Here is a 12,801-nt window from a genome sequence, read left to right as displayed (position 1 = left end):
GAGGATGAGAACTGAGCTGTGGATCTTAATGATTTTATATTGAAATATATTGTTTTATAACTGAATTGGATGTTGTGTTAATATTTGTTTTACTGTTGCATTTTTAGTGTTTGTATATTTGTTATTGGAAACTTTCCCTTTAAGAACAGGGTGTGGCAGAAAGTGCGTGTCTGAGACTGAAAGCAAAGAATGGGAGATTTTTCCTGTGAGTTCAGAGAGTGGAAGCTCCTAAAAAGAACATGATTTAATAAATGTATCTTTCCAGAAAGAGAGCCTCATTCTCAAAATAGTAACATCAGAAGTTGTGAAGAACTGGTGCCTACGGACGTTATTAATAAGTACTGTCCAGGAAAAATTTCTTGTGAGAAATCTGGAATGAAAAGTCTTTGTCTGAAATGTTTTGGTCAAAAATGTACCCACAGAAAGCTTTGAACCAATTCAAAATTTCAATTTTTGTTTTGAGTCGACATTTCAAAACAAGACATCAATTTTTGTTTCAACATAAAATGTCATTTCATTTCTGTTTGTTTGTATTTTGGTTTAAAAAGAATGAAAAGACGTTTTAAGTCAAAATGAAACTAACACTGTTGTTTCCAAGCCAAATTTTGACTTAAATATTGGTTTGTTTTTTTTAAAAACTGAAAAGCTAAAACACATGATATTTTAAATCAAAATTAAAAGATATGTTTCATTTCAAAATGTCAATTTTAATGAATATTTTCACTTCCATATTCCCTCTGGACAAATCAAAAGTTTCCATCAGAACTGACGTTTCCTGCAATAATAATTCAGTGTTGATTTATAAAGTTGACTAATTCTTTTAATGAGCTTGTCAGGGTTCCCTCCCCACTCTGAACTCTAGGTTACAGATATGGGGACCCACATGAAAGACCCCCAAGCTTATTTCTACCAGTTTAGGTTAAAAACTCTCCAAGGCACAAATTCTCCCTTGTACCTTGGATTCGGTAATGCTGCCACCACCAAGTGATTTAGACAAACTCAGGGAAAGGACCCCTTGGAGTTCCTACTCCCCCCTAATATCCCCCCAAGCTCCCACACCCCCTTTCCTGGGGAGGTTTGAGAATAAACAAGATGAGCACAGACCAACCTTGGGGTTTTTTAGGACACTAAAAAAACCCAATCAGATTCTAAAAGAAACAGAACTTTATTAGAAAGAAAAAAGGTAAAAGAAGCACCTCTGTAAAATAGATGGAAGATAATCTTACAGGGCAATCAGATTCAAAAACTCTGAAGTTTGGTCCAGAGGGAAATCCTCTACATTACAAAAAGAAAACCAGGAATACATCTTCCTCTCAGCACAGAGAAAATCACAAGCCAAAACAAAAATAAGCTAACGCATTCCCTTGCTAGTACTTACTAATTCTGATGGAGTTGGATTGCTTGCTTCCTTGATCTGTGTCTGGCAAGCACACAGAACAGACAGACCAAAACCTCCTCATCCCCCGCCCCGAGATTTGAAAATATCTTGTCCCCTTATTGGTACTTTTGGTGAGGTGCCAGCCAGGTTACCTGAGCTTCTTAAACCTTTACAGGTAAAAGGATTTTGTTCCTCTGACCAGGAGGGGTTTTATAGTACTGTATACAGAAAGGTTGTTACCCTTCCCTTTATATTTATGACAGAGCTTTGTAGCCTCTCATGTGTAGGTCACCAGTTTGAATTCTGTCCTGTGTAGCAGGGATTAAAAGTTGTCCCCATCTAATAGATGTGTTGTAGCACCTGTGTGAGATTAATTTAGTGAGTCCCAGATCAAGCTCCCATGTCACAAACCAACCACCACAATTTGCACTAAATGTTAAGTTTTTCAGGAGCAGGGACACGCTCTCTTACTATGTATTAGCAGGGTGATTAACACAACGGAACCACAAACTTGATTAGGTTTTCTAAGGAGAACTCCTTCAGTGAGTGCCAAAATTGCATTATTTACCATACATTTACAAGAGTTAGCAATACTATAATGTTTATGCACATGCACACAGATGCACACAGATGCATGCATGAACACGGTCAAAGTCAAAAATTAGAAGACCAACCAAAAATGTGATTTTAACTTTCTTCCCCCCCCCACCTTTTCTCCAACCCTAGTCTCATGAGTTTTGAGCCAATCTCATGATTTTTGGGATACTCGTTGTGTCAGAAGTTATACTGAAGGGAAAGTAGAGCAATTGCTTCTAGTATTGCCACTCCTAGGAGTTCAAAAGTCAGGAGAAGGACACAAAAATCGTGAGACTTTTTTGGTCCATGTCCTGATTTTTTGAATTTTTAGGAGGAATTCCTCTGCACTGCAACATATATAGATTCTTTCTGCTTAAAAATGCAATATGTAATGCATGGACAAAAATGAAGACCTTCCCTTGGCTGGAGATTGTCACCCTACTGTTAACACTTGAGATAAGAAAGTTGTCATATTTATTCTCTTTATCACATTCCTGTTTCACTCTATTGTCTCTCTCCTTATCCCTATATCCTCCCCTCACCATTATTCCTACCCCCACATCTTCCTCTCACTTCTCAGCCCTGATCTACAATACGAGTTTAGGTCAAATTTAGTAGCGTTAGATCGATTTAATCCTGCACCCTTCCACACAATGAAGCCATTTTTTGTCAACTTAATAGGCTCTTAAAATTGATTTCTGTAGTCCTCCCCGACAAGGGGATTAGCGCTGAAATAGACATCGCCAGGTCGAATTTGGGTTAGTGTGAACACAATTCAATGGTATTGGCCTCTGGGAGCTACCTCACAGTGCTCCATTGTGACCGCTCTGGACAGCACTCTCAACTTGGATGCACTGGCCAGGGAGACAGGAAAAGCCCCGCAAACTTTTGAATTTCATTTCCTGTTTGGCCAGACTGGCAAGCTGATCAGCACTGGTGACTGTGCAGATCTCATCAGCAGAAGTGACCATGCAGTCCCAGAATCACAAAAGAGCTCCAGCATGGACCGAATGGGAGGTACTGGATCTGAGTGCTGTATGGGGAGACAAATCTGTGCTATCAGAACTCTGTTCCAAAAGACGAAATGCCAAAATATTTGAAAAAATCTCCAAGAGCATGAAGGACAGAGGCTATCACAGGGACCTGCAGCACTGTCGCGTGAAACTTAAGAAGCTCAGGCAAGCCTACCAAAAAACCCAAGAGGCAAACGCCCTCTAGGGGTCAGAGCCCCAGACATGCCACCTTTATGATGAACTGCATGCAATTCTAGGGGGTGCCCCTACAACTACCCCACACCTGTATGTGGACTCCTGCAAGGGAGTCTCACGCAACAGGGATGAGGATTTTGGGGATGAGGAGGGAGAGGTTGAAGATAGCGCACACCAGGCAAGCGGAGAAACCGTTCTGTCTGACAGCCAGGAACTGTTTATCACCCTGGAGACAGCACCCTCCCAACCTGGGCTCCCAGACCTTGAAGGCGGAGAAGGCACGTCTGATGAGTGTACCTTTGTAAATATAATACACGGTTTAAAAGCAAGCAAATGATGAATTTGCCCTGAAGACTTGGGATGCATTCATGGCCAGTATGGCTACTGGAAAAGTCTGTTAACATGTCTGGGGATGGAGTGGAAATCCTCCAGGGACATCTCAATGAAGCTGTCCTGGAGGTACTCCCAAAGCCTTTGCAAAAGGTTTCTGGGAAGGGCAGCCTTATTGCATCCTCCATGGTAGGACACTTTACCACGGCAGGCCAGTAGCACGTAATCTGGAATCATTGCATAAGAAAGCATGGCGTAGTGTGGTCCTGGTGTTAGCCACGCTGTTAGCCACGTGGTGGGGGAGGGAGGGTGAAGCGAGCATCCCAGAGAATTGGGTGTGTGTGGGGGGGGTTTACTTGGGTTTATGCTGCATGTTAACCCGAAAACATCAGCCCCTCCTTTTAAATGGCCAATGTGTCTTTTTCAATTTTACTCTCCCTTTTTTTCCTCCCGCAGCTGCAGATGTTTCAACGCTGCCACTAGCATCTCCATCCCAGAGGCTAGCACAGATAAGAGGCAAAAAAAAAATGCACTCGCAATGAAATGTTCTCTGAGCTCATGCAGTCCACCCAAACTGAAAGAGCCCAGCACAATGCGTGGAGGCAGACAATGGCACAGTTCAGGAAAGCACAAAACGAAAGCGAGGACAGGAGGGATGTGCGAGAGGACAGGTGGCAGCAGCATGATGAAAGGAGGCAGGTTGCAATGCTGAGGCTACTGGAGGATCAAACTGAAATGCTCCAGCGTATGGTTGAGGTGCAGGAAAGGCACAGACTGCCAGTGCAGTCCCTGTGTAACCAACCGCCCTCCTCCCCAAGTTCCATAGCCTCCTCATCCAGATGCCCAAGAATGCTGGGTGGGGGAGGGGTGCTCCGGGCACCCAACCACTCCACCCCAGAGGACTGCCCAAGCAACAGAAGGCTGGCATTCAATAAGTTTTAAAGTGCAGTGTGGCCTTGTCCTTTCCTCCTCCTCCCACCCCTCCCGGGCTACCTTGGCAGTTATCCCCCTATTTGTGTGACGAATTAATAAAGAATGCATGAATTTGAAACAACAATGACTTTATTGCCTCTGCAAGCGGTGATTGAGGGGGGATAGGCTTACAGGGAAGTAGAGTGAACCAAGGGGGCGGGTTTTCGTCAAGGAGAAACAAACAGAACTGTTACACTGTAGCCTGGTCAGCCATGAAACTGGTTTTCAAAGCTTCTCTGATGTGCAGCACGCCCTCCTGTGCTCTTCTAATGCCCTGGTGTCTGGCTGATTGTAATCAGCAGCCAGGCGATTTGCCTCAACTTCCCACCCCGCCATAAACATCTTCTCCTTACTCTCACAGATATTGTGGAGCACACAGCAAGCACTAATAACAATGGGAATATTGGTTTAGCAGAGGTCTAACTGAGTCAGTAAACTGCACCAGCACGCTTTTAAATGTCCAAATGCACATTCTACCACCATTCTGCACTTGCTCAGCCTGTATCATAGAATCATAGAATATAAGGGTTGGAAGGGACCCCAGAAGGTCATCTAGTCCAACCCCCTGCTCAAAGCAGGACCAATTCCCAGTTAAATCATCCCAGCCAGGGCTTTGTCAAGCCTGACCTTAAAAACCTCTAAGGAAGGAGATTCTACCATCTCCCTAGGTAACGCATTCCAGTGTTTCACCACCCTCATAGTGAAAAAGTTTTTCCTAATATCCAATCTAAACCTCCCCCACTGCAGCTTGAGACCATTACTCCTCGTTCTGTCATCTGATACCATTGAGAACAGTCTAGAGCCATCCTCTTTGGAACCCCCTTTCAGGTAGTTGAAAACAGCTATCAAATCCCCCCTCATTCTTCTCTTCTGCAGGCTAAACAATCCCAGCTCCCTCAGCCTCTCCTCATAACTCATGTGTTCCAGACCCCTAATCATTTTTGTTGCCCTTCGCTGGACTCTCTCCAATTTATCCACATCCTTCTTGAAGTGTGGGGCCCAAAACTGGACACAGTACTCCAGATGAGGCCTCACCAATGTTGAATAGAGGGGAACGATCACGTCCCTCGATCTGCTCGCTATGCCCCTACTTATACATCCCAAAATGCCATTGGCCTTCTTGGCAACAAGGGCACACTGCTGACTCATATCCAGCTTCTCGTCCACTGTCACCCCTAGGTCCTTTTCCGCAGAACTGCTGCCTAGCCATTCGGTCCCTAGTCTGTAGCTGTGCATTGGGTTCTTCCGTCCTAAGTGCAGGACCCTGCACTTATCCTTATTGAACCTCATCAGATTTCTTTTGGCCCAATCCTCCAATTTGTCTAGGTCCTTCTGTATCCTATCCCTCCCCTCCAGCGTATCTACCACTCCTCCCAGTTTAGTATCATCCGCAAATTTGCTGAGAGTGCAATCCACACCATCCTCCAGATCATTTATGAAGATATTGAACAAAACCGGCCCCAGGACCGACCCTTGGGGCACTCCACTTGATACCGGCTGCCAACCAGACATGGAGCCATTGATCACTACCCGTTGAGCCCGACAATCTAGCCAGCTTTCTACCCACCTTGTAGTGCATTCATCCAGCCCATACTTCCTTAACTTGCTGACAAGAATACTGTGGGAGACCGTGTCAAAAGCTTTGCTAAAGTCAAGAAACAATACATCTCCTGACAACTGTCCAGGGTGCCTGTGTATGGCTTCATAAGCCATGGCATTAAGGGGTAGGCTGGGTCCCCAAGGATATCTATAGGCATTTCAACATCCCCAATGGTTATTTTCTGGTCTGGAAAGTAAGTCCCTTGCTGCAGCTGTTCATACAGACCAGAGTTCCTGAAGTTGCAAGTGTCATGTACCTTTCCCGGCCATCCCACATTGATGTTGGTGAAACATCCCTTGTGATCCACCAGTGTTTGCAGCACCATTGAAAAGTACCCCTTTCGGTTTATATACTGGCTGCCTTGGTGCTCTGGTCCCAAGATAGGGATATGCGTTCCGTCTGTTGCCCCACCACAGTTTGAGAAATGTGCAGGTCATAGTGGATGGCTTTGCTGCAATGGGATTCCCTGACTCACTACCCTTGATAGCAGCAGCTCAGTGATTGCATTGGCTACTTGGATCACAGAAGCCCCCACAGTGGATTTGCCCACTCCAAATTGATTCCTGTCTGACCGGTAGCTGTCTGGTGTTGCAAGCTTCCAGAGGGCTATTGCCACTTGCTTGTGAGCTGTGAGGGCTGCTCTCATCTTGGTATTCTTGTGCTTCAGGACAGGGGAAAGCAAGTCACAAAGTTCCATGAAAGTGCCCTTACGCATGCGAAAGTTTCGTAACCACTGGGAATCATCCCAGACCTGCAACACTATACAGTCGCACCAGATGGCACTACAATGCAGTGGGGGCAAAAGATCTATCTGGCTTTAAGATTAAACTCGATAAGTTTATGGAGGAGATGGTATGATGGGATAACATGGTTTTGGTAATTAAATATTCATGGTAAATAGGCCCAATGGCCTGTGATCCAAGTTACCCAGGAAAGAATTTTCTGTAGTATCTGGCTGATGAATCTTGCCCATATGCTCAGGGTTTAGCTGATCGCCATATTTGGGGTCGGGAAGGAATTTTCCTCCAGGGCAGATTGAAAGAGGCCCTGGAGGTTTTTCGTCTTCCTCTGTAGCATGGGGCACGGGTCACTTGCTGGAGGATTCTCTGCTCCTTGAAGTCTTTAAACTACGATTTAAGGACTTCAGTAGCACAGATATAGATGTGAGGTTTTTTGCAGGAGTGGTGGGTGAAATTCTGTGGCCTGCGTTGTGCAGGAGGTCAGACTAGATGATCATAATGGTCCCTTCTGACCCAAATATCTATGAATGCAATCAAAAAGGTAGGTGGCTGCTTATATATGGATATTCTTGATGGAACATTTGATTATATTTGACACTGGAGAAACAATAGGTGGTCAATTAACTGGTCAATTGACTGTCTTGCCAAGCCTATCTTAGATTTCTTTCTGGTGGAAAAGTGTCCATATTACATCTCAGAAACCACCATCAGAATTGGCAATGTTAGCAAAAAAGAATGGAAAACTTTCATCACCCTAGAGAGTGGTTCCAGTTTATACAGTGCAAGAATGTTTTCCATGAAAGTAAATGTCTTTGCAGCAGAATTTCTCAAATTCATCATTAGACTAAAACGAGGTCAACTAACCTTCACTGGACTGTCAACACTATTTCATTTCTTTTTAAAAAATCTGAAAAAGGAGATTTGAACAAATGAATTCCACATTTAAATAACATTAAGTCTAGAGTTAGTTGAACTGTTCAGTATGAATAATATACGTTAGTAATTTAGTCCTTTTTTGGTTACTGAATCAATTTTTTTCAAAAATATTAATTATTAATAATCACTCAATAGCTTGGATAATAATTTCAGAATATTTTACATGGTATTGTTTTTACTCCCTGACTGCATAACTTCCAGACCCAAACCACTTCCAAGACAACAGTGAAAACTCTTCTAGTATGAGTATTTATACAAATACCTACTTACATAAGTATTCATATTTCTTCTTTGTGCAAATATTTTTACACACAAAACTTTATTCATGTAAATGTTAGAAAACAAGTAAAAGGAATCATGAATAGCATCAAAACAAATTCAGTTTTAATTTTAATATAAATCAATGAATTTTTTCAGTATTCACCCATCCCTTTAGACAGGATGCAAATAATAGGTCACAGAAGGAAATGAATGCCCAAAGCCATGCAATTGAATTGTGTAAAATTCATCATATGTCTTGTTTATTCCATGATTTGCGTGTGGGTGCGTGCATGTGTGTGCATACACATTCTTTCTTTATAGGAAGAGGGTCAGCAGTTTAAGGTTACAGACTTTCTTGAAGAAGTGTCTTTTCAGAATGGACATGACATAAGAGTGTGTCAGGAAGGGACATCAGATATATGGAGCAGCAGGGAAGAGAGCCCAGAATCAACAGCAGATGAAAGACACAAAGCAAATGATTACTTGTGAAGTTTGGTTAGAGCACGGGGCAGGGAGGGCAGTGGAAAGAAACAAAAACAGAGTAATAAGTAGGATTCAGTTGGGACATAGTGTGAAAGAAGTTAAAATTTCGGAAAGAGGCGATGTGTCATGAAAAGGATTTGAAGGACTATATACAATCAGAGGAGTTGGTGAAGTAGATTATTTTGGGCCAGCACGTCGGACAGATTCAATTCATCGAGGTAGCTGTTGAGGAGGCCAAAGGGGAAGAAGTTACAGTACTGGAGCTGAGAAATAATTAGTGCCTGAACCAGAGTTTTTTGTGATGAGGATGGAGAAGAATGAGTGGATCCCATGTTAAGTAGGAAGAAGCAGCAATATTTATTGTGAGGATCAATGTGGGGATAGAGATAAAGAGAGGTGTTGAACCCTGTGACAGCATGCACTCACTTCTCATGAGTAAAAAGAAAAGGAGTACTTGTGGCACCTTAGAGACTAACCAATTTATTTGAGCATGAGCTTTCGTGAGCTACAGCTCACTTCATCAGAGCTGTAGCTCACGAAAGCTCATGCTCAAATAAATTGGTTAGTCTCTAAGGTGCCACAAGTACTCCTTTTCTTTTTGCGAATACAGACTAACACGGCTGTTCCTCTGAAACTTCTCATGAGTGCCTCTCTTGGCTGGGTGTGAGCCTGTACTCTTTCCTTTCTCTGCTCCTGGTGTCCCCAATTGGCTGTGTCTTCCATGGATCAGTCCTCAGGCCAAGTCACACACAGCCAAACACATGAAGGAACACTTCTGGGGTAATACAGTCCAACAAATGGTTGGCTCTTTCCGGGGTCTTCAGCCCCATCTCTGTGCCTGTTTAAATTCTAGCCCCTTTCTCGGGCTTTTAGTTCTGAGTTTGATCCCCATCTGAGGGCTTAGGCCATTTCTCCAGTGGAGGGACCCAGGCCTGCCCCTTACTCCAAGTCCCAACTCAGGGACCCTACAAATAGCAGACACATGCTGCTTCCTTTAATAGTTGCTGCTGCTGCATTCCTTGGGCCGCTTCCCACTCTGTCCCATCACCTTCACCAGTTACCTTAGGGTACAGTCCTTGGGTTCTCTCTATCTGTTCCCTTTTTGTGCAGAGTCTCTCCCAGACCTCCTTGCCTAAAGAGTTTCTCTGTCTTATCCCTTCTGGTCTCAGCCAGGAACTGACCTGCTCAGGCCCTGCAGTTCCCTTTAAGTGAGACTGCTGGGCTCTGATTGGCTACTTCCCTGCAGCCTTTCCAGGCAGGCCTGCAGGACCCACCTTTACTGCTCCTTTTCTGGGATGGGGTGTGGTAGACCTGTGAGGCCTCCAGTAGGGGGCTTCACACGGCCCAGTACACCCCATCACAAACCCACACTGAGGTTGTGGGTTTCAAGGATCAAGGCAAGACTCTCTATGGCCATTGTTGGAGGCAAGAACTGGAACAGAATGATATTGGAGTTGTCAGTGGGGACCAAGAAGGGGGATGAACGGGGAGTATTTAGAAGGAGAGAGGAGAATTAGTTTTTAATTGGAACTGGGGGAGGGCCATCCAGAAAAAAAAATGTTTGACAGATAGTCAGAATTTAGTCTTACTGGAGTGTGGGGAAGGTCAGTGGTGGGGAGGATCTAAGAGTCATTGAAGTTTGTAAGTTGAGGATTTGAAAGTCACTAGTGTTGAACTGGTAGTTGTGGAAATTACAAAGAATGAGGTTATCCAGAGATGAAGAAAAGATGATTATGGAGGATCTCAAGGGGACACCAACGCAGAAAGGTAGAAGTGATATTGCCAGTAAAGTGCATGCTGTCATGCCATTTTGGAGCTGAAACCAGAAATGAAAGTAATGCAGTATGTAATGGGATTTATAGGGAAAACATTTTAAAAAAGAGTTTTCAGGTAATAATTAGAGCTGTGCAAAATGCTTTACTCAAGCCACAAATTTACTTGAAAGCAACTTTGTTTTGAGTTGTATGTATGCAAGAACCAGAGATTGTTTTTCTCTATCTGAACTTTTTGAGGTTGAGATGGGTTCATTGGGATAAATCACATAGAGCAAGTAACATGTTTTGTAGTATTTCTCGTGTCCCTGAATATCTTAATCCACAGCAAGTGATCAGTTCAGTATCAGTTCAGCTCAGCAGATGCCATTTTCACTTACTTTCTCAGGGAGAGGGGCTGCACGTTGGTTGAGCTCTCTGCTCTAGCTAGAAAACCAGATGAAATTTTATTTTCTCCAAGCCTCTATGTCTGTCTAATTCAATCTGTCAGTAGCTTAGTATATTGTTGTCTTCTGTCATTTTCCCAGTTATTGTAAACTTTCTGCTCTTCCAGATGTGGAACACATTATTTTATATTTTGGTTCACATGTATATATACCACTTTTACAAGGAGAGATTTGCAGTAAAGAATGAGGTACTTTGCAACATGAATGTTGTTGGATGCTAGAGCTGGAGTTGCTGTAGAAGACATTGCAGAATCTGGAGTGAGATGGGCCTTGGCCCTCTCCATCCAGCAGAAGAAGGTCAGCTTGCTTAAAGCAATGTCCTTTTTTCTTTACCATCATTTTTTTATTCTTCTACATCACCTTCTTCATACCCTAGAGGGACACTGTGTCCTGCTCAGCTGCAGTCAGCTCCTCAGAATGTACACAGACATCGACAATGAAAGAATGGAAGCACTTGGTCTCATTCCTTGGAAAAAAAGGACTGGGAGGTGATGGCTGCTGTTTCTCCTCCTTCAGGAGAACCTGAGGCTGAGGGTGACATGCAGTCCGACAGTGCCTTTGATATAGAGTTACTGGCAAGGTTGGTAAACTGCATCTCCTGGCCTGGAGATGCATCATAGGTAGATTATTGTGCCAGCTGCCTGTACAAGCAGTGGTTCCAGAGGGGTAAATTACCCTTGTCACCTTCTCTAAATACCAGCTTCCTGCAGAGGTGGAAGGTCGTTTTTGTCGGCTTCTCTGCTTTGTCCCCAATAGGTCATAACACAGCAGTAGAGATGGGTGAAATATTTAAACTTTTTTTTTTGGCAAAAACTATAGATTTAGCAACATTTCATGAACTTGTGTACATTTTGCTGAATTGGTTACAAAAAAACCTCGGAAAAAATCAAAACATTTCATTTTACATATTTGAAACAAAATGTTTTGATTTTCAGTTCAAGATGACTTTTTGTTTTGAAATGTGTCAATTTTAGGTCAACAAAACATTTTATTTAACCAAAAATTTTGATCGATTGTATGAGTTTTTCTTTTTAATTTGCTGAAAGGTTTGGTTCAACCTACAATTTTTTTATTTTATTTTTTTGGAATTGGTAGCAAACTGAAAAATATACTATTCACCCAGCTCTATACAGCAGGCAGACTCCCTCCTCTAGCCTGCCTTCCTGCAGCTCTGCACCTCCAGCTACACCACTCAGCCCTCTGCAGCTGCCTCTGCACCCTCTACCTGCCTAGGATCCACAGTAAGAGTCCCACTTCCTTCTCAGTATTGCCAATCCCCAAAAGTTCAACAATCATGAGACAGACCCAAAATCCATGAGATTGGCCCCAAAGTCATGACACTTTTTAAAGATGATATTGTGGCTTTTGTTCTGTGTTTGCTGTTTGAACTCCCACTGCATGTGTGACAGTTACAGCAGCCATACACCAATTCTGTCCCCACATCCACCTGAGGTTCTTCATCCCTTTCTCCTCCATCCCAGGCCCAGTGTTTCAGGGATGGAGAGGAGGAGGCGGAAGAGGAGGGAGGGACTCCGTTTCTGTGGCAATGGTGTCAGCTGCTCCTTCTCCCTCCTCCCCTACCCAAAGGCTTCTGGGGATCGAGGGGGAGCACTTTGCCTGCCTCTTGCTGCAGTCCTGACTGGCTGCTCTTCCCTAGAAGGTGAGGCACTGGGGAAGGCAGCCAGTCAGGGGGCTTTCCTCCCAGGAGTTGCCAATGCTGCTGCCTCTTTCCACTCATCTCCTCTTCTCCACTAGTTATTGCTTTGTGTTTCCCTCATGGGTATACTCTGGCCTTCTGTAGAGAAAGCAGAACTCTTACCTACACATGCTATATTCTGCATAATCACCACCCACTCCTCTTGCCAGCTGGCTGGTTGTGAGAGTGCTAGTCCTGCACCTTCCTGAGACCTGATTCATTAGGGAGTAGGTATATAGGAGGAATTGACCCCTCTACCCCCAGAACCCTGGTTGGCTAGAGAGCTGACAGGCAAATCTAGACTTTTTCCTGCTGCCAGCCTGCCTCCCATTGAAGGAGGAGGGAAATGTGGCTCAAAAGGGAGAGCTCAGCCCTCCTCAAGTAAGGACATTTGATTGTAACG

Source organism: Caretta caretta, chromosome 2, assembly GCF_965140235.1.
Source record: "Caretta caretta isolate rCarCar2 chromosome 2, rCarCar1.hap1, whole genome shotgun sequence".
NCBI lineage: Eukaryota > Metazoa > Chordata > Testudines > Cheloniidae > Caretta > Caretta caretta.
This window is presented reverse-complemented; position numbering follows the sequence as displayed.